The sequence below is a fragment of the Populus alba genome, chromosome 17 (assembly GCF_005239225.2).
Source record: "Populus alba chromosome 17, ASM523922v2, whole genome shotgun sequence".
NCBI lineage: Eukaryota > Viridiplantae > Streptophyta > Magnoliopsida > Malpighiales > Salicaceae > Populus > Populus alba.
In genome coordinates this window covers 3,922,557-3,946,314 of record NC_133300.1, presented here as the reverse complement: position 1 = coordinate 3,946,314, position 23,758 = coordinate 3,922,557, and the positions used below count along the sequence as shown (strand labels likewise).

The window sequence follows — 23,758 nt, the reverse complement described above, 5'->3', positions numbered from 1 at the left end:
TATTAAAATTAAAATTTTAAAAAATATAAAAAATTTATTTTAATATATTTTTAAGTAAAAAATATTTAAAAAAAGAATTATTACCACAAAGCAAGCACTCAATGAATTTAGTTTGTATCTTTTATTTTCATAGGATGTTTTAAAAATACATTTGTTAAATATAGCTTATCTTAGCAAGTTAATCCGAAAAATTAATATTTGAGAGCTCAAATTAATTTGAGTTTTAAGTTGAATTATAAAAAGATATTAACCTGAATTAATTGATTTGCTCATGCCTAATATAGACATGACTAGATTAATATCAAGAATACTTTTTTTAAAAAATAAAATGGTGTTGTTTTAATAAAAATAATTAAAAAATAATTTATTAACCCATGAGTTAACTTAGGAACCAATGTCCAATATTTTTTTTTTCGGTAAGATTCTTGGTCAGATTTGAAAATTATGTCTAAAGTATACTATAACCATATTTTTCATTATCAAAGTTTTTGTATCTTAAAATACTAAGTTTTAATATATTTTTATCTAAATATATTTTTGAAAAACATTATAAAAATCTCAATAAACTTATTGTTAACTCCAAAACATCTGTTAATCTATTTAAAAACTATAAGTCAATTAGAATAAAAACACTCACAAATCATAATTATTTACAAGATAAAACCACCATCGAACTCCATTTTCTATAAGCTAGAAAACAGAGGCAGTGTTCTTGTGGCAACTGGACAAAGAGAGTTTCCCATAAGGAAAAGGAGAAGAAGAGTCGAGATTTAAAAGGCTTTATATGTGACAGAAATAGCCTTGGAGACAACAACTCAACCTCGAAGAACTTGGTCTCTCACTTGAGGAGTTCTGAGTTCTAAATTGATTTGATTAGTATTATTTTCAAGCAAGTAGAATCCCTTTTGAGCTAGGAAATAATTTGCAAAAAGAGCAAAAACTCCAAGATAAGGGGCGGGAAAGAGTAAAATGAACGCAAAAACTCCGAGATTGCAAATGTCTAGATAAGGAGCAAGATCATCATTCTCTGAGCACATATTATGTATTTTACAGCGGAGGAGTACAGACTCCGCCGATGCTCGGCCCGCCGTGATTCAATCTGTTCAGGAAGAGAGCATCAAGACTGCTACCAATTCCATTTGCCATTCAGGATAGTATTCTTGGTGGATGAGACATTTTAAGAACAGATGGGTGAATTACAGATCGTCTCCCTATATATCACTCGTAAAATCCACCGGACTAGAATCATTGTAAGATGAGCCTCCATCTTCAACAGCTTTCCTTGCCATATCCCCAAAACTATTTGCTCTGCTCCTCGTTTCCTCTGCTTTCTCACCTGACATTATCTCCTTCACTGCCTTATCTACTACTTCACTATTCACACATGCTTTGTTGAGCACCGACTGCACGACGCAGGGTCACTCCTTTTGGCCACCACGCAGACTCAGCTGGAAAGCAACGTAGAGAGAGCAGGGCTCATAATGTAAAGCCGATAAACTACATCTAGCAGAACATAGTAAAGTTATTACTTAATTCAATAATATTAAAAAAAAAAACTAAGTATCATTCAGTTTATACAATGTTTAATTACTTGACAAAACCAATTCTTGCTTCCTAGATTGGAACTGTGTAGACATCTACCAACATGGGCTGATTTGTCAAGTAAAAGTATTATAATTTTAAATTGTTCAAATTAAATGTTTGATTTTTGTTGGAAGAAGAACATGTGTGGTATAAGATCAAAATAGTAATGCAAATTCAAAAACTCAAGAACAAAAAGAAAATTGAGAGGAATGCATATTTTTATTAAGTTATTCTCTCAATTTTTTATGTTGCTTTCTAATGCTAAATTACAAGCCTTTTTATAGGCACAAAATCATAGTCAATCAAAGAATTAAACTAATATAAAAAAATCATAATCTGAATAAAAAATATATTTTGCTAATTGAAATGGTCAACCATTTGAATTTATTCTAACCGGTGGACCGGTTCCTCTTTTTTTCAAAACCAAAATCTGATTTATTTTCAACACCCATTAAACTTGATTTCTTCATAACTCCCAACACATCTTTTATCTTGATAAAAACATCATATTTGAGTGACTTTGTGAATATATCTGTTACTTGGTTTTGTGTCTTCACGTTCTTGACTTTAACTTTCTTGTTTGCAATATAATCTTATAGATAATGAAATCTTTTGTTAATATGCTTTCTTTTATCATGAAATACCGGATTTCTTGCTTGCTTGAAGTCTCCAAACATCTTTGGATTGTTTCTTGTAAAGATCAAATCATCAACATACAAACATACAATAAGAGTATCATTACTTTTTTATTTTTATTTTTTTATCTTCACATAGATAGCATATTTATAAGGGCATTTAACAAGTCCATTCTTTTAAAAAAAGCCATCCCGAGGGGCTTGCTTCAATCTATACAAGGCGTTGTGCAACTTTAATATAAACTCTCGATTAAATTCTTTATGAAATGTTAAAAATTTTAACCTGAAAATAAAATGAGTTAAATTAAAATTGAGGGAATTAAAACTTAATGACAAGGGAAAAATTGAAATGAAATGATAAGAGGAGAAATCAATTAGAAAATCATCGGGGGGGGGGGGGACTTGAGAATTAAATGAAAAGATGGGGTTAATTTCATTGTGAATTGAGACCTTGAGAATGGTTGTAGAACTTAGAGATGAGAATAGTTGTGATTGGTTGATTTTGCATATAAGGGGTAAATTAATGGAAAATATACATTTTTATCTCATTACACTACTATTGTTAGTGTGAATTATGATAAATGTTTGTGATGAATTGGAAGTATATACGACTATGCTAATATTGTGGAATGTACATTTGGTATGGATTCCTACCATAAGCATGTTTTTTTCTTGAAATAGTTTTGATTATTTTAAATAAATAAGAGCTGGGTTGATAAGTTTTATAAAGTTGTATTTAATGATGTTATAATGTAAATAACATGGTAAGGATTGTTTTGAATGGTGAGAAATTGAATAAGAATGTTCGGTTTATTGTAAAGCCATAGAAAGGAAAACTGGATAGCCTTGTCTTTTAAAGTATAAAGTAGATTAGGGCATGAAAATGATAAAATTTAAGATACTTTTCTTCATAGGAGTTATAACCTGAGGTGTTAGTTTTCCAGCAAGATTGACATTGCTTAATTTGGAACTCTAAAAATCCAAATATAGATCAAAATCTGAGGGGAGGTCAAGCTGAAAATTGTAATGGACAATTTCAAATCTTAGCTTTCATAAGAAACAAGTCATGTCCAAAACTGAATTTTTATAACTTTAGATACAATTATAATAAGAAACTGTGTTTTAAATGGTTAAGATAGATTGATCGGGGTTGGCTAACATTTATTTTTGTTTAAGAGTTGTCGTAATATTAGAACTAAATTGTTAAGGTAGTAAGAGTGAAATGAAATATAATGATGTATACCTGTTGGTACAGGAGAGGTCTTAATATTAACAGTGGTACATTTATTTTTATAACTTTAGCAGCAGGGGGACGTGCCAGGAGCTTCAACAATAGGTTGGTGTTTAACACTTTAATTCTTTTATTTATCAAGTTTTTAAAAGTAAATCAATTATCAATGTAGAATTTTAATTCATGTGGAAAAATTGAAGATAAAGAGTTAGCTTTCCGGTAATGGGACTAGTGCTCACTAATAAGCAAAGGAACTAGCTTCCTGGTAATGGAACTACGATAATGAGCGAAGGAACTAGTTTCCTGGTAAGGGGACTCGTGCTCAATAATAAGCATGGGAGATATTTTCTCATAAATGAAACTAATATCCGGTAATAGGTGGAGGAACTAATTAACTAGTGAGGAAACTAGCACCCAAAAAATAGGTAGAGAGACTTAATTGCCTGACAACGGATTATCTCCTAGATATGAAGGATGAAAATAAATATCCAAATGCGTGAGCGAAGACCCAAAAATGGGTCGGTAACTCAGGGTTGAGGGTGACTACAATTTGTATTGAATTAATTAAGATTAATTGGTTTGTAAAAGAAATAATTGACAATGAAATAATATAGTTGCAATGAAAGCAAAATTTAAGGCTGTTTGTTTTGTTTATTAAGTAACTTTGCCATATTTATGTTGAATTAAATTAAAGGTACTTCCCCTATGAGCAAATTGATAAATATATAGGATCTAATTTTGTTAAAATTAATAATTATGTAATCTATATTTCTTTTGTAATATCTACTTGGCATGCAAGAAACGTGAATTTTTTTTCCCCTACTAAACTATTTAAATTAGAATATGTTAATCAATTTTTATGATTTATAACTCTTTGTTATGACAAAATTATGAATGTATATAATTAACTTCTGATGTTTTTATGATAATCTGTATATTTATTTATAAATTTAGATGATAAATAAATTACAATGATGGAAGTGTTGGAATATGGGATTGAATGTTATTTTAATTCCATTGATACAAGAATGTCCAAGATGATTGGATGATGTTTAAGTTGTGTTTGATGACTGTTAAATTGAGAACAAGTTCTAGTCGATAATGTGGAATCTCCTGGTATAGAGGAGACTTTGCTGAAATTTCAGTATAGTTTGATGGGACCACAAACATCGATACATATTTCTTGTAGGGGTTGACTTGCTCTTGATGTAACCTCATTCGGAAAACTCTTATGAAATTGCTTACCCATTAAACATCCTTCACATAACTGATTTGGATGTATAATAGATGGTAGACCCTTTAACAATTTTTTTTGTTCCATTATCTTCAAGCTATCAAAATTTATATACCCAAATCTCACATGTGAAAACCAAGTCTCATCCTTCACATATGCATTTAGATATTTAGGTACATCCATCTCTATGTTTAGTAACAACATTCTATTGAACATAACACTTATTATAGACATTTTAAGGTTTAATACCTTACATTAAAAAGATTTTTTAAAAAAGTTCAGGTATTAAACAGGAGGAAAATTGATTGTATAAAACCTGACAGATTTAATAAATATGGACATGTAATTGTTCATGAGCAGAAAAGATGAAAAATAGAAGATAGTACAAGTACAAGAAATGGTCCCTCTATCTCCTATTTATATAAGAGACATAGAAAAGTACCGTTGCTGCTATCCACTTCCTTTTAAAATAAAAAATTCCTGGGTATAATATCAAGAAATAGTTTTGGGTTTATTTTTTAATAATTACAAGTTTGAGTCTTTTTAAGATCACTGAAGACTTACATGATAAATAATAATAATAAAAAAATATCCAGGTATTAAACAAGAGAAAAAGTGATCAACAACATATAAAACCTGATAAATTCGTTGTTGGTGAGATGGGGATATTGAAACCGAGATCATGCATTAATTATTCAGGTTCGTTTAATCTGAAGCTGATCTTAAAAGAAGAGAATTTTGAGAGGAAACAAGTACAAACTCAATTTTAGGACAATACAACAAGAATTTGATACGATGTTATTAGTTCAGAACTACACAAACCCAAAATGAAACGGCAATCTAAACAATAACAATCCAGCCCATCATTACGTAGGAATAATGAAACTAAACAAGATAAAATCCTAGAATACCGATTTTAAGGAAGTGATAGTCTGTATCAACGTGAGGATCAGCAGGATAGCTGCTGCAACAGTTGCCGTACCTCTCCAAACATTGGTGAAATATACAAGTTTCAAGGTTGCCTTTCTATGGTTAAAGCGGCTCTCATAGTGGTCATTCATCTCACTACAGATATCATCATAACAACTGGAGGTTTCGCCAATATTTTCGTTAAGCTTGTTAATCATTTTTGAAAGTTCGGCATCGTCACCTAGCCAGTGGAGAATGATTCCCTTTCGGACTAGCAAACCCACGTCTTCTGCACTGTTGATAAGATGGTCCAGAAACTTAATGTAACTGCATATGTAAGCTTCAAACGGTTTGTAGCACTGCTCCAAGGCCATGATATTTCGTACAAAACGTTCGAAGCTGTAATCAACTTCCAAGCGTGGCATTTCCAACACTCCTTTCTCAAATCTTATATTAACCATGCATTTCTCTTCGGCGACCCGAAACCTCACACCTGCCTTGCGAAGCATGACGGCGCTATATTTCAGCTTTTTATCAAAAGTAAAAGGTCTCTCAATGACTCCAGCCAGCATTAAATTCCTAAGTAAATCAGTGAGGTGCCTGCTTTCCTTTACCTCATCTGAAAACGCTTTCTTTCCAAAATGTAAGGTAGCAAGACGAAGAAAAGGAATGCTTGGTGACTCTTGGCGAGCGCTATGGACCTCGTCATATATTTCCTCAATAATGAAGAAAGGTAGTTGGTTTTCAAGTAGCTTCAAGTCTTCTTTTATGTCGGACATCATCCAAGGCTCTATATTCTTAGGACCATCAACATCATTTGACTCCTTTAAAAACTCAATAATGAAGACGGCATCCAGCAGGATCATCTCTATGAAATCCATGCCCCCAATTTTGTCGAAGTTCTTTGAATAATATTGTCGGATATTCTTTTCTTTATTCCGAATGATGTTCACAAGATCCATAATTCTCTCGTCACTCATCCTATAATTCCTTTTAAACTCTCTAAAACATATCAATTTCTCCCTTTCCATGATCTCTAGTTTGGCATCGCCGTGGTGAAGAGGACCTATTGAAATCAGTTGTGGAGTGTAGGCTTCCGGTTTTACGTTTCTAAGCAAATTGGGAACCTTGTAGATACAGCGCTCAGACAGGTCCTGTTGAGGTGGGGACGAATCCAACTTAATGTTAAGCCGTGTCATAATATTTCTAGTCATATCATAATCTTCCCCATTTGATGCTCTTGCTCCTTCAAATTCGATATTCATTCTTGAAGCACATGCAGTACTGAGTTTAACCATTTCCGGTCTGCAGGTTCGGTGAAACAAACCAAGAATGAATGGAAGGGGTATATATATAGCTCAATTTTGATTTTTTTTTGAGATATATGTACTAATATAGTAATTTCTGTGTTATTTCACAAAATTAAGGCACTTTTTTATTCATGACATTTTATGTTCCTGAATTTAGTAGCACCAATCACAAAAATGTAAAATTTTGAAATTTCAAGTCACATCTTTTTTATTTAAATTTACATCAAAATTTACATCTTTTTTTTAAATTTAAATTTAAATTTACATCAAAATTTCAAGGCATAAACTTTTAGATGCCATCAATTGGTGAATAACTACTCCCAAGAACCAAATCATTGAGGAAAACTCGTCATCACTTGCATGTGAGTTAAAAATACAAAAAATAAAATTTAAACCAGAGATGTCTTTACATTTTAAAGGACTCCTTATGGCTCCATTGTTGCACATACATTTTTATTTTATTTTTCTCATTTACAATCTATCAATAATCTTTATATCCTACATATAACTCAACTTTCATGTCCTTTTTGACGACTCTATATCTTTCACCAATAACACTTTTTCTTCTTCTTTTTTCTACCTCTCTTCCTCTAACTCATTTTCTTCTTCTCTATGTATCCCCCTCAATGTAACTCATTCTTTTCTCTCTTTTTATCACTTAAACATACAATTTTTCTTCATATCCACCTCTTCTGCTCTAAATCAATCTGTTTTAAATTCCAACCAATTCTCTTTTCCTCTGTCTCCTACACTCTATTTCACTCCTCCCTCCATCCCTCTCATCTTAACACATAACCTCACCTTTTAAAATCTACCAAGGGTTAGCATCTAGGTAATTTGAATAGAAAATTGTCATTTTCTGAATTTTTTGATTTCTTATTCGTTTTTTTACTCAGAATCTTTATAATCAATCAAACAAGTCGAGTAATTCTGGTAAACTAAATTATCTAAATTTTATACCCTATTGGTTTGGATAATTTAGGATTTATTGAACGATGCTCACTCCTAATATCTATTATATTTTATATCTTATAAATTAAGTTTTTTTTTTATTTATTAAAATGGATTAACTAAAAGCTAACTTGATATTTGTGTTTCGTTATTGAATTGAAAATGATGTTGGCACTATCTCAAAAAAAGAAAGAAAGATGAAGCCAGCTTGGAATGCTTATACATATATTGAACCATGCACGTAATGTCTGCAGAGCTTAAAACAATTCCACAACGTAAAATCTAAAAAAAACTAGACATTTCAGAGAACAAAACAAGTTAGTGCTGACCTGAGGGAGATCAGACGACTGTATCTCTATATATATGTTCCCAAGCAGCGAGCCTCTTTTGCTATATATTGCAGCGAGCGTCTCTCTCTCTCTCTCTCTTGCTCTTGCTCTTACCAAGCCAAATGGTTGCGCCAAATATATATGCCAGGACCGGTAATTGAAAATCACAATAATAAAGAGGCATGTGTATTAGATTCTGTTTTGTATGATTTTCGTAAATTGATTTAAGTTTTTTTCTTTAACTTTTAATTTATAGATTCTTCTTATACTTCTTCTCTTCTTCAAAAAATTGATTCAAATCATTGTCATCAAGCATATTTTTAACTTAAGATTATTTTAACTTATTATTATTATCCCAAGTTATTTATAAAAAGCAACTTTTGAATTATTGTTCTTATTGTGTATGTTTCCCATCAATGGTGGGTCTTAGCATGACACTAGCATAATTCACTTCTCTTTTCTTTCTGAAAGTATATGACCATTTTGTTTTCTTCTGTTTTTGTGAATGTATGAGTTTGATAAGAAGAATCAAGACAACCTTTGTTCACACGCATATGGGTTTATGTTTCACTTTTCTTTTCTTTTTGAATGTATATGACCATTTTTTTCTTTTTCTTTTTTAAGACTGTATGAGTTTAATAAGAAGAATAAAGACAACCTTACCTTATCAACTCTCATGATCTGCTTTACACAAAAAAAAAAAAAAAATTTTTAAAAAAAAATATATATATATATATATATATATATATATATATATATATATATATATATATCACATCACATATCATATAGTATTTTTTATGGCATTGAGAAAAAGAAATTTGAGACATACAATATGCATTTTGTACGTTAGATAGATATATTAAAAAGCAATTTTATAGTAATTTTTTTTTCTAAATGATCAAACAGTCACACTCTCTATGTGCGGAATTAAGAGGTTTTTTTCTAACAAAAAAAAAAAAAACCCTTTTAAATGTTGTCATTAACCTAGTTTACATGTATTTAATCCTCTTATAACTTGGTATGTTAGGGATTGCATGCAGACCGCCAGAAGCTAACTAATTAAGAATAACTTGTTATACACTTTATCCCTAGCTTGTTAGGATCTTAGCATAATTCACTTCTCTGTTCTTTTCTTTCCTTTTCTTTTCTTTTCTTTCTGAAAGTATATGAACACTTTTTTTCTTTTGTTTTTGAGAATGTATGAGTTTGATAAGAAGAATCAAGACAACTTTTTTCACACTTATATAGGTTATATTTCACTTTTCTTTTCTTTTTGAATGTATATGACCACTTTTCTAATAAAATAAACTAAGTGCCATAACCCAATTTTTGACCATTTCATCTTTATTATTATTTTATTTAATGAAAAGGATAAAAAAATAATGATGATGAAAAAAAACAAGTAAAATAAAATAAATGAAGAATGAATTAAATTTTGGGTTAAGGGCAATATGAATGGAAGTTTTGGGGTTTAAATAAACTTTGGAATTAATCTAATTAAGCTTGGAATTAATTTATTTAATCCAATTTAGGGTTTAACTGGAGGATTGATAAATTTCTAGACTTAATTAAGCTTGAAATTAAGTTAATTCATCCAATCAAGGATTTAATTGGAGAATTAATAAGTTTTTGAGACTTAATTAAGCTTGAAATTAATTTAATTAATCCAGTTAAGGATTTAATTGGAGAATTGATAAGTTTGGAGACTTAATTAAGCTTGTAATTAATTTTATTAATTCAATCAGGGGTTTAATTAGAGAATTGATAAGTTTTAGACTTAATTGGACTTTGGATTTAATTAAATTAACTTATTCAGGGGCTTAATTGAAAAACTATTAAGGTTTGGGGTCCAAATTTTGAAATTAAAAATACAAGGACGACATTGGAAAAGCGCCGAAATAAAGGGGTCCAAATTTAAATTTTATCCAGGGGGCTTGATTGCACGATTTCAGAATTCCAGGGACCAAATTGAAAGCAGCCTTTAGAACTAGAAAACGGGGCCGTTTTGCAGCGACTGTTCACCGTCTTCTTCCTCTGCAACGGCTCTGCCATTAAAGGCAGAGACGTTTCATCCGTTGGCAGCAACGCTTACTCATTGAAGACGGCTGTTACCACCGGTTCTGGCCTTATAAAAGGAAGAAATCACAGAACAAAAGGAGGGGGGGATTGAACGGAGAATAAACCCAGAAAAGGGAGGAAGAAATCACAGAACAAAAAAATACCCAAGGGGGAAAGAAAACACAGAACCGAGAGTATAAATCCAGGGTTAAAGGGGAAGAAAAACCCAGGACCGGGAGGCTAAAGATCCCAAACGAAAAAAAACCAGAGAGAAAGTCCAGAATAATAAAAAGAACGCAACACCAGAATTGTCATCATCTTCAATTCTTCCAGAAACCAGCCACTGCCATTCTCCAACACAACTGCACCAGCACTGCCAATGCCATCGTCAGCTCATCATCTTCTTCATCCCAGCAGCCACGCCAAGAACCGCTGAGAGGGAAAGAACAGAGACGGAGAGTCACAGAACCAGAGCAAAAACAAAGCAACGAACCCGAGAAAGCTTGGGTCCAGCCAATCCCCGGTTCCAGGATCCTTAGCATAGTAGTCTTCGTCCAGAGCAGGGGAGTTTGAAAGCAGGGACCAAAGTTTTTTTTCCTTCCTAAACACAACTCAAAGGGGAAAAAGGAAAACAGAGAAGGAAAGAAACCATTTCGCGCCTGCAGACAAAGAAAAATCCAAAGGACAGTGGAGCTACACCGGGAAACAAAAGATAAGAGCCATCGCGCCATCGTCTTCATCGCCGTTCTTCGCTGCACAGGTAAGTTTCCCTTCTCTACATTCAATAAGTGTCAAATGCAGTGTGAAGGTAATTTAATTACCTTCACACTATTCAAGCACGCGTGAATTAACTTCACGCGTGCTTCTTCTTCTTTTGCCCAGCCGGGCCACTGGCTTGGGCTAGTGGCCAGGCCGGGCCGGGCTGGGTCTGGCCCAGCCAAAAAAAAAAAAAATAGAAAAAAAAAATAAATAAAATGTGTATGCATAAATAAAAATAATGTAAATTTATTGGTTTATTCACTGACGCCAGAGTTAGGAATAAAAATACCGGTTTAAATTTATATTATTTTTATTCGTTGTATTTTTATTTTGTTTAGCTAGAAAAATAAAAAAAGTGTGCATGCGTAAAAAAATAAATTTATTTTTATTTATTTATTCACTGGCGCTAGAGTAGGGAATAAAATATATTGATCTAATTTTTGTCGTAGCTACGAATTTTGACCAACGCCAGAGTTGGAATTATTCGAGCTCGAATATTCACTAGCGCCAGAGTCAGGAATATTATAGACAAATCATCACAACATAAATTAATAAATATTTATCAATTTAAGACAAAACCAACAATGCAGTCTGCCTTAGGAAGAACGTTTAAGGGGTGATAATATCTTTCCTTTTACGTAACCAATCCCGAGTCATAGAATCTCTGTTGACCAGTTAGGGTTCCTAGTGACCATAATACTAGGTGGCGACTCCTCAAACAAGACATTTTTTCCTAAAAGAACCGGATGTCAGAAATCTGTTCTTTTTCCATAAATAATTCAAGAGAATTATTTTTTAGGGCCGCCGCGATGTCGGGTGCGACAGAATGACGACTCCACTTGGGACTAGGATTAAGCTTTGTCTTTTGTCTTATTATTGCTATTTTTTATTATTATTTTTTTTTGTTGTGTTTATTTGTTTATTTTTCCTGTATTTACTGCTTTAGCATGCATTCTTATTTATGTTGTTATGCATCACTTTGGAAGCACACACTTTACAACCTGATAAGTGGGAAAGTAACGGTACCCCAATGGCTTTAGCCTGGGTAAGACTCGTGAAACCATCCAACTCTTGCTTGATTGTTTACTTGGAAGTGGTTGATATGCCAAACTGATATTACTCAGGGCCTCTATCTTCACACTACTTGTAAGCCTCATATCGACCTTTCATGGACGATCACTGAGCATGCGAGAGACCCTTTGAAACTAGATAATGACCAACCCTTTGATGCACTCAATAATTAGGATCTTTCTATTAGGTTGTCACCTCGTGAAGGGTAAGTTCGCATTTCATACGCATTTTTTTATTGCTTTAGCATTTTTGCATAATTGCATGATTTACATTTAGCAGGTTGAAATATAGGTCCCTATTGAAACTCATTTATAACACTCATTCAAGAAAAAGACAAATGGAAAATGAAGAAAGAGCCCAGTTGGAAGCCCAACATCAAAAAGAGGTGGACAATCTTAAGGAAGAACTCGCAAGGCTTACTAGTCTACTCGAGCAGGCCTTGAGAGATAAATCCAAAAAAGCAACACTTATAGCTCAACCTGAAGATATGCATGTAACTCATTTCGATCCACAGAATTTGGGGGCAAATAGGGTGTCATCTGAATTTCAACAAGCTATGCATTTCCAGCCAGCATACCCCTCAAGAATTTCGTCTACCATTGATTCTACCGAGAAAGAATCTCAAAAGGGCAAGATGGTGAAAGAAGAGGATTTGGAAAAATGGACCGCCCTAGAAGAGAGGATAAGGGTAGTTGAGGGAAACCATTTGTGTGGCTTGGTGAAAGTTGTTAATATGTGTTTGGTACCTAACATAATCATTCCTAAGAAGTTTAGGGTGCCAGAATTCATTAAATATACGGGAACTCAATGCCCTATAACTCATCTCAAAGCATACTGCAACAAAATGGCTGAGGTGGTTGATGATGAGAAATTGTTGATTCATTTCTTCCAAGACAGCTTGAGTGATGCTGCCCTCACTTGGTATATGTGGTTGGACAATACCAAGGTTAAAAAATGGAAGGACTTAGTTGATGCCTTCATGAGGCAATATAAGTTCAATATAGACGTGGGCCCTGATCGGTTAGGCTTGCAAGCTATGGAGAAGAACAACAAGGAGTCCATAAGAGAATACGCCCGGAGATGGAGCGAGGTAGCTGCACAAGTTAATCCTCCCATGTTGGAAAAAGAGATGATCATTTTATTTTCCAATACATTTAAAGCTCTATACTTTGAATACTTGGTTAGAAGCTTTGCACAACATTTCACTGACCTAGTTGTTATAGCTGAGAGGATTGAACAAGCCATTGGGTTAGGTGAGATTGCTAACCCGACTGAGAAGAACAATTTCACTAAAGGTGGTTGCCAAGACACTTATCCTTCCTATAGCTAATTGCTTCACACCGACTCCCAGAAATCAACTATTTTGAAGATAAAGCTATGGTGATAATAGGTCGAGAATGGTCTACATGCGACTGCAACTAAGTGTTGAAAAGATGCCCTTGTCAAGGAGAATGAATGATTGAAAGATTCCAGAAATTCCAATCAATGATCACTAAATGTTTAGCCCCTTTATGTGTTATCATGCCAGTATTCATGTTGGCATAAGATCTTTGTTGTTGAACTTCTTTTCCTAAGCTTCAATGAAATAATGAGTTTCTCATTCAATCGTGTTTACGACCAAGCATTATTCATCTTCTTAAGAGAGTTTTCTTATAAGAACTCACGAATACACCTTTGAAGCCTCGCGTGATCTCATAGACGCAATTCATCTCTTGTACTAAAATCCATTTCCCTATTGAAGTTTTGAAAAATTGATCTGGTATTTTGATTTCAAAAAATAATTTGATGTTCTTTCAAAAATGATATTTTTAACATTCTACTTGTAGAATGACAATTGAATCAAGCAACTCCATCATTGAGGTGACTAAATTACAAACCAAAAAAAAGAAAGAAAAAAGAAATGAATAAACACCCTTACCCCATGACTCTTGAATCATGTGTTTTTAAATGTATGAATAATGGTATGTAATGAACTCGTTACTCATGACTCATGAAATGTATCTTTGTAAAGACCAAACCATCATACTGGATAAGGTCAAAGTTTATTGATCTCAACTGCTTGCGCTTGAAATGAGGAAAGGTCATCTTTGTTTTTTCCTTTCACGTTCTGAAATAAGTATATCCCTTGCGATTCCTTTTTGTGCATGAATAATTTTTCTTTCATGAAAAAAATCCCGACTAGGATCACACCCCACACTAGGGGGCAAGAGAAAATTTCAATGAGAAAAGAAAAAAAGCCGTGAGAAAGCCAAAAAGGCATAAGAGCTTAAGAAACTCAAATGCTAGGGGTATGCCTAAATCACTAGAAAAATGACATCCAAGATAAAGTGAGTATACCCTAGCAAAGCAATAAAAAAGAAGAAGCAACAAATCAAAGAAGTGCGGCAAAAGAAAATAGGAATGATGTCAAGAGTCAAACTGTTGATAGTGATCCTTAGTCTTTGAAACCCTGAAACACTCTTTGAGCCTTATGAATCATTTTCTTTCATAGCAAAAAACATAGCCTACGTTACGTCCCTGTAAAAGTCCTTTCTAATCAAGCAAGCAAGCAACCGAGAACAATAAACAATGCTCTCCAAATGCAAAGAATACTTTTTCATAAGATTCATGATATCAAGAATAAACTACTCATTATTATTCATGCTGATAAAAATGAATGATTCAAAAAGAGACAAATTTTTCTCATACAAAATCTCGAGCTTTTTCTCGAGCCCTTCACTTTGAAACAAAAGGTCATCTCATGACGTATTTTCACTGAAGATCTCATTGCCAAACACAAGAGCAAATAACCTCTTTTCCAAGAAAGAAACTAACCAAGGAGTTGCAAGATTTCAAAAGCAAATTGTTTTAGATTCACATCGAAATAATTTTTGTTTTTAAAATGCAAGATCAAGATTTCAAGATTCATTCTAGACCCATATTCCTTCACCAAAATGAACAAAAAGAGAAATGGGAAAATGGTCTTTTAAAACCATTATTTGTCTGAATCGCTGGCAAAGTACACTTGGGGGCAATGACCAGTACAAGGGGGCAACATTGTATTTTCTCTTCTAGAAAAAGAGAGGAATATTTCTTACAACAAGACAAGGGGGCATTTTGGTTTACGAAAGACAATTTGATCCTTTCAGCAAGTGACACTGAATGTTTTTATCAGTGAGACGAGGAGTAATGAATGATCCTCTCAAAATATTTGACGAGTCAGAAAATCTTTAGCAAGCAAGTGGGTCACGATGGGCACCACAAAGGCTAAGTTGTGCAAACAAATCTGGAAATAAACTTACATGGGCCAATTCGAGTGGACTAGAAGCCAAGCGACAAAGATGACCCGAATCAGAGGTAGCAAGTCCTCGTTAGTCAAGCAAGAAGAAGACTAAGAAGAAATGGGGGCCTATATTTCAAAACAGGTAAAGATTCATGCATATCATCTAAATTTGAGACATTGGACAATTAGTTTTTTTAAATTTCATATGAGAAAATTCCAATGGAATCCATCAAGTGGAAGGCCAACTTGAAATGGCCAAAGATCAAAATTGTTGTTGAATGTTTTTCATTTTTGAGAATTGTTCAACATAGGAAGACCGCCCATAAGCAACAATCCATCTGAAAAATCTTCTTGCTTTTCTTCCTCTTCGAGTGCCTTTGAGCACCCGCTTTCCTTTTCAAATGCCTTTGAGCATTCATTTTCCTCCTCGAGTGCCTTTGAGCACTCGTTTTCTCCTTCGAGTGCCTTTGAGCACTCACCATCCTCCTCGAGTGCCTTTGAGCACTTGCATTCTTCCTCGAGTGCCTTTGAGCACTCGCCTTCCTCTTTGAGTGCCTCTGAGCGCTCGCTTTCCCCTTCAAGTGCCTCTGAGCACTCGCTTTCCCCTTCAAGTGCCTCTGAGCACTCGATTTCCCCTTCAAGTGCCTTTGAGCACTCGTTTTCTCTTTGAGTGCCTGTGAGCACTCACTTTCCCTTTCAAGTGCCTTTGAGCACTAGTGCCTCTGAGCACTCGCTTTCCCCTTCAAGTGCCTTTGAGCACTCGTTTTCTCTTTGAGTGCCTCTGAGCACTCGCTTTCCCCTTCAAGTGCCTTTGAGCACTAGTGCCTTTGAGCACTTGCTTTTCCCTTCAAGTGCCTCTGAGCACTCGCTTTTCCCTTCAAGTGCCTCTGAGAACCAGTGCCTCTAAGCACTCGCTTTCGCCTTCAAGTGCCTTTGAGCACCAGTGCCTCTGAGCACTCGCTTTTCCCTTCAAGTGCCTCTGAGCACTCGTTTTTCCCTTCAAGTGCCTTTGAGCACCAGTGCCTCTGAGCACCAGTGCCTCTGAGCACTCGCTTTTCCCTTCAAGTGCCTTTGAGCACTCGTTTTCGCCTTCAAGTGCCTTTGAGCACCAGTGCCTCTGAGCACTCGCTTTCCCCTTCAAGTGCCTTTGAGTACTCACATTCCCCTTCAAGTGCCTTTGAGCACTCGCTTTCCCCTTCAAGTGCCTTTGAGCACTCGCTTTCCCCTTCAAGTGCCTTTGAGCACTCCCCTTCCTCCTCGAGCGCCTCCAAGCGCTCGCTTTCCTTTTCGAGCGCCTTTGAGCCCTCACTTTCCTTTTCGGGTGCCTTCGAGCCCTCACATTCTTTTGAGTGCGCCTTTGAGCCCTCACATTCTTGTGAGTGTGCTTTCGAGCCCTCATTTTTATTTTTTTTTACTTGGGTAGGTCACCCATCACAATGAGACCACTTCTAAAAAAAAACAAAAAAAAAACAAAAAAACAAAAAAAGTGGGTCGTCTTCCAAATGACTTGTTTCTTGATTTCTACATCTCCCTGTAAAGGTCATGTGTCCATCTACTGTTTAAAAAAAAAAAAAATGGGTCGTCTTCCCAATGACTTGTTTCTTGATTTCTACATCTCTCTGTAAAGGTCGTGTGTCAATCTATTGTTTCATAAGTCTTAAAAAAAAAAAAAAAAGGTGTTCTTTCTTTATCTACTTTTCTTTATAAATTTACTACACAAAGATAAAAGAAAATGAAATTTTTCAATATCTTTGCATAGTAAATATTATAAAGAGGGGGCAACTGTCATAACCCAATTTTTGACCATTTCATCTTTATTATTATTTTATTTAATGAAAAGGATAAAAAAATAATGATGATGAAAAAAAACAAGTAAAATAAAATAAATGAAGAATGAATTAAATTTTGGGTTACGGGCAATATGAATGGAAGTTTTGGGGTTTAAATAAACTTTGGAATTAATCTAATTAAGCTTGGAATTAATTTATTTAATCCAATTTAGGGTTTAACTGGAGGATTGATAAATTTCTAGACTTAATTAAGCTTGAAATTAAGTTAATTCATCCAATCAAGGATTTAATTGGAGAATTAATAAGTTTTGAGACTTAATTAAGCTTGAAATTAATTTAATTAATCCAGTTAAGGATTTTAATTGGAGAATTGATAAGTTTGGAGACTTAATTAAGCTTGTAATTAATTTTATTAATTCAATCAGGGGTTTAATTAGAGAATTGATAAGTTTTAGACTTAATTGGACTTTGGATTTAATTAAATTAACTTATTCAGGGGCTTAATTGAAAAAACTATTAAGGTTTGGGGTCCAAATTTTGAAATTAAAAAATACAAGGACGACATTGGAAAAGCGCCGAAATAAAGGGGTCCAAATTTAAATTTTATCCAGGGGGCTTGATTGCACGATTTCAGAATTCCAGGGACCAAATTGAAAGCAGCCTTTAGAACTAGAAAACGGGGCCGTTTTGCAGCGACTGTTCACCGTCTTCTTCCTCTGCAACGGCTCTGCCATTAAAGGCAGAGACGTTTCATCCGTTGGCAGCAATGCTTACTCATTGAAGACGGCTGTTACCACCGGTTCTGGCCTTATAAAAGGAAGAAATCACAGAACAAAAGGAGGGGGGGGATTGAATGGAGAATAAACCCAGAAAAGGGAGGAAGAAATCACAGAACAAAAAAAATACCCAAGGGGGAAAGAAAACACAGAACCGAGAGTATAAATCCAGGGTTAAAGGGGAAGAAAAACCCAGGACCGGGAGGCTAAAGATCCCAAACGAAAAAAAACCAGAGAGAAAGTCCAGAATAATAAAAAGAACGCAACACCAGAATTGTCATCATCTTCAATTCTTCCAGAAACCAGCCACTGCCATTCTCCAACACAACTGCACCAGCACTGCCAACGCCATCGTCAGCTCATCATCTTCTTCATCCCAGCAGCCACGCCAAGAACCGCTGAGAGGGAAAGAACAGAGACGGAGAGTCACAGAACCAGAGCAAAAAAAAAGCAACGAACCCGAGAAAGCTTGGGTCCAGCCAATCCCCGGTTCCAGGATCCTTAGCATAGTAGTCTTCGTCCAGAGCAGGGGAGTTTGAAAGCAGGGACCAAAGTTTTTTTTCCTTCCTATACACAACTCAAAGGGGGAAAAGGAAAACAGAGAAGGAAAGAAACCATTTCACGCCTGCAGACAAAGAAAAATCCAAAGGACAGTGGAGCTACACCGGGAAACAAAAGATAAGAGCCATCGCGCCATCGTCTTCATCGTCGTTCTTCGCTGCACAGGTAAGTTTCCCTTCTCTGCATTCAATAAGTGTCAAATGCAGTGTGAAGGTAATTTAATTACCTTCACACTATTCATGCACGCGTGAATTAACTTCACGCGTGCTTCTTCTTCTTTTGCCCAGCCGGGCCACTGGCTTGGGCCAGTGGCCAGGCCGCGCCCAGCCCAAAAAAAAATAAAAAAATAGAAAAAAAAAATAAATAAAATGTGTATGCATAAATAAAAATAATGTAAATTTATTGGTTTATTCACTGACGCCAGAGTTAGGAATAAAAATACCGGTTTAAATTTATATTATTTTTATTCATTGTATTTTTATTTTTGTTTAGCTAGAAAAATAAAAAAAGTGTGCATGCATAAAAAAATAAATTTATTTTTTTATTTATTTATTCACTGGCGCTAGAGTAGGGAATAAAATATATTGATCTAATTTTTGTCGTAGCTACGAATTTTGACCAACGCCAGAGTTGGAATTATTCGAGCTCGAATATTCACTGGCGCCAGAGTCAGGAATATTATAGACAAATCATCACAACATAAATTAATAAATATTTAGCAATTTAAGACAAAACCAACAATGCAGTCTGCCTTAGTTAGAACGTTTAAGGGGTGATAATATCTTCCTTTTTACGTAACCAATCCCGAGTCATAGAATCTCTGTTGACCAGTTAGGGTTCCTAGTGACCATAATACTAGGTGGCGACTCCTCAAACAAGACATTTTTTCCTAAAAGAACCGGATGCCAAAAATCTGTTATTTTTCCATAAATAATTCAAGAGAATTATTTTTTAGGGCCGCCGCGATGTCGGGTGCGACACTAAGAATCATATATATCAATAAATAGTAAATAAATTATTAACACTAATTGAGTCGAGAAGTTAAGAGATAAATACATATTAAGATATTTAATCTTGTATTGTGAGTGGCTCTTCAAATTATTTTATTTAATTATATAACAATAAAATTGTTTTTATAAGAAAAGTAATAATTTAAATTCTATCAAAATAAAATATTTTTCTTGTATAATTCCATATATCTATTTTTTATTCATATAATTTTTTTCAACAATTTTTATATGGGTTCTTAATTCAATAAAAACCAAAATTTATTAGAATAAAGATAAAAAAATAAATCTGGACGACTTGAAATACAATTAAAAAAAGGATCTCTTTAATTAAAATGTCTTTATCTTATTAATGTGCTTCCTTTTTTTTTGGCATTTTTCTCTACAAAATATTTGTTTCATAGACAAGAACTTATAAGAATCATAGAAGGAAGCTTGAATAAAATAAAGTTTATTTGAATAATTTTAATGTGAATATCTTTAAAAAAATAAGAATACAATAATCCTCATTCTAAAAAAATTGAGTTAGACTATGTGCTCATTATTTTATTTTTAAAGTCTTGATCTGTCAAGTTATATGGGACTAAAGTCAATACTTTCTAATTTGAATCATTTTTCAATGTAATTGAAATTATATTTTGTCTCCCCGTTATCTTCTCTTTCTCTCCTCTTTTCTTCTCCTTTCTCTCTTGAAAACCCATATGTTTCTCTCTTTCGGCCTCTCCTTTCTTCATCCAAGAAACTGTCGGCCTCTGTCTCTCGGTCTCCCTCCTTTTTTTCTCCTCTCCCCCCCTTGTTTTCTATCATTTTCTCCCCCTCCTTCTTCTTCCTTTCAGGTCACTGTTTATAGGGGCAGGGGGAGCAGGGTTGACCCTGCCCCGTCCCATCGCTGCCCATGCATGGGGCGCACGTCTCCTGCACTACTGCAGCGTCGGTCGAGGTGGCCAATGGAGGTGTCGCTTGCAGGGCACGACTTTTCTGTCTTCTCATCATGAGGAGGTGCGGGTGGTGTCCAGTTTTGGTTTTAACAAGGCACATGGGGAGCAAGGAAGAAACAAGGGGAAGAAAACAAAAAAGCTTCTCTTCCCCTACTATACATCCAGGGGAAGAAGAAGAAGAAACAGTGCCGCCTTAAAACGACACTGTTGTTGCGATGTCACGGTCGCATAAATTAATTACCCTAGCTTCAAACACAACACACAAGATAGTATACAGCAAGCAAGGGGTCGATCCCACGAGGAAGATTCAAGTTAGATTTTTATGCTAGATGATATGCAATTTGGGGGAGAGGGGTTTGGATGTTATATAGGCTAAAGCAAAATAAAACAGAATACTATCAAACAGAATTTAATAAAATCAGAAAATTATCAAGAGAACAAACCTTGGTCGCAAGCACACATCTACCTATAGAAATCAGAGCTGATCATGGAAACAAAACATCAATTTATATTCTGAATATTTATCTCTTCTTAATATTGGTTAGTTAACGGACCCGTCGTATAACTAACCCTAACCAACAAACAATCGCAGTGTCCGCACTAATGATTTAATCCAATGGCAGCCTTAAGATTTAGATAAATTCATTAATCTTAACAACCAAGTTGTCTGCTTGTGTTGCTTTGATCAAATGTTCTCCCTAAGTTTAATAACGTAGTTCCGCTATAATTATCAAGCTTAGTTGCTTCACAAGTTTATATACCACAACTCCGGTTTTGATATCAAACTTAGCAATAAATTGTCTACAATAATAACTTAGAGTCCGCTCTAGCAATTAAAATAAACAATCATAGGAAAAATAAGCATAGGAGAACAAACCTATTCATCATATAAACTGAAAAGAAAAGGTAAAATAAATCTCACAGTTCTTGAAATCCGAAGGTTTTCGTGTCCTTGCAACCAAGAAAACAAGTTTAGCCTTGCATGTTTGTTGAATAACTAATCAAAAAGATGGAAGAATGCATGATTTCGGGTTTATTAGAGTAGGGGGGTGTTTTTCTCCTCTTGGGTGGCTGCCCCCCTTCTCTTCTCTCATTCTTTTTATATCCTATGAAACCCTAATCTCTATTTTACAAAATAGTCCTCTTTTAAGTAGACTGTTTACATTTAAGTACTTCAATAAATATTTTCCTAAAAAAAAGAAATAGTCTTGCATGAAATCTTCAATATCTGACTAAGAGGAGCTAAATTGCTGAAATAAAAACTTGGATATCGGTTTAGATGCTTCGGAACGTAATTTGGACTCGTTTCTTCACAAAACCTGTTTGCTGGTAGAATTCAGTTGTCATATTTGAAAACTCATATCTCCCTCATATGAAATCGTTGTTGGCTGAAATTTGGAGCGTTTATAGGTATTTGAATCAGGAATCCAAAACAATTGAGTTTTCATCAATTGGACTTTTGTAGCTCCAGATATTCAAGTCGAAATGACCAAAGGTCAACACTGGCAGATTGCAAGATTTGACTTTGAAAGCTGTGATTTCCATGCTATTCCTTATTTTATTGTCTTGCCTTAGATTTCCAGAAAGATATGGATGTTAGCTTTTTAATGCCACTGGAATCACTTCATTTTGACCTTTAGAGCTCACGCTCTGCACAAAACATCGACTAAAGGTCAAATATGCCAATTACCTCCAATTTACTCCTTTTTGCATCTTTCATCCAAAAATGCCTTCAAAACATAAAACAAAGAATATCAAGGCATTTTATATAAAAAAATATGCAAAACACTAGTTAAATGTGGGTGAAACTATCGAATAATATGGTTGCATCAAATACCCCCACACTTAGCTCTTGCTCGTCCTCGAGAAAGGATTGGTAAAATTAAATCGAAGTTAAATTAAATCAAATCACTATGACCAATCTCCTAATATCCCATCAATATCCAAGAATATATGCATTATAAACAAGAATAAAATCAAGAAGGATAAATAGTATGAATTTTCATGAATTTATTTACATGTAAACTTCAAAACTCAATTAATTGTCGGGATTTAAATGAAATCTATGCCATGCCAAAGTGATAGGTCCTCTCATTGATATACACTCCAACACTCATGTGTTTAGGGCTTATGTGTTGAAATCTCTCAAATTCAATCAATGAATATGTTCTACCATAAGCTTGCTCTTCAACCTCATCTCCATTACTAACATATTACAAGCAATGCATGAATCAAAAGGTCTTATTTTCTGGTTGTAATAGAGCTAAGGTTAAGGTGAGGTAAAAGAGAGTAAAAGAAAAGGTTCAAACCAAAGAAAGTGGAGCATTTTGAAAAATAATATTTCAAACAAGATAATTCCATCAAAGCACATAAATTTTCCATCTTTAATCACCAATGCTTAACTTCTTTTGATTTCAAGCTTTTTCAACATAAAATCTTAAGAACATAAATGAACTTTTTTTTTCTTTTTTTCTTTTTCTTTTTCTTTTTCTTTGCCCATCTTTTCATTAAGCATCACTTCTTCTTTCTTTTCATATAATTTCCAACCATAATTCCATGAAATATCACAAGTATATGCTCTACTAATCCTTGGCCAGGGGAAAAGGAAAACATATATAAAGTTAAGGCTTATACATGGATAAAGCAAAGAAAAGATAAACAAGCTCAAAAGGGGCTCACTAAGGATAATATGCTTTAGGTTGGCTTTTTGACTCAAGTGGTTAAAATTCATAATGCCTTTATCATCTTCATGTATATATGTAATGCGAATGTAATTTTAACAAGATATGAAGCAAGTTCTAGAGATGCATATCATTGACATAATGCACAATCAAAGAATATAATGTTGAAGGCTCAAAAGCTTGCATTGGCATTACACTATAAAGTCAACATGACATATTCTCAAAGTCAATCCCTAAACCAATTAAACCTTAAAACTTGCATGCATACTCCTTCATTCGATTCATATCTTCATCTATCTTAATTAATTCTCATATATAATACTCACACTCTCATAAACCAATAGCAATTCAAAAGATCAAAAATAGAATTTTTTTTTTTTTTTAACAACAAAGAAAATCAAAATAAGAAAACCAACATTCTCCCAATACCCCCACACTTAAAACACAACATTGTCCTCAATGTTGAAACAAAAGAAAAGGAATATAAGAGAATGATAAAGCGAAAAATGAAAGATAAGGGAAAAAGAAAGCAAATCTTTTTTTTTGGTTAGGTTGCCTCCCAGTAAACGCTTTTGTTTTAAGTCATTTGCTTGACATGTTGCATGCTCATTCTTTGTAGATTGGTTCAGCTAACTCCATAAAAGCGGTGAGTTCTACCGTCCAACCTTC

The 23,758-nt window shown here is 34.2% G+C and overlaps 1 long non-coding RNA gene across 1 annotated transcript in view; it reads right to left on the bottom strand.

The window, feature by feature from the left end:
* Positions 1–23,758, bottom strand: part of LOC118041011 (uncharacterized) — a 48,896-nt gene that overhangs the window by 5,468 nt on the left and 19,670 nt on the right. The gene's annotated exons all lie outside the window — the stretch shown is intronic.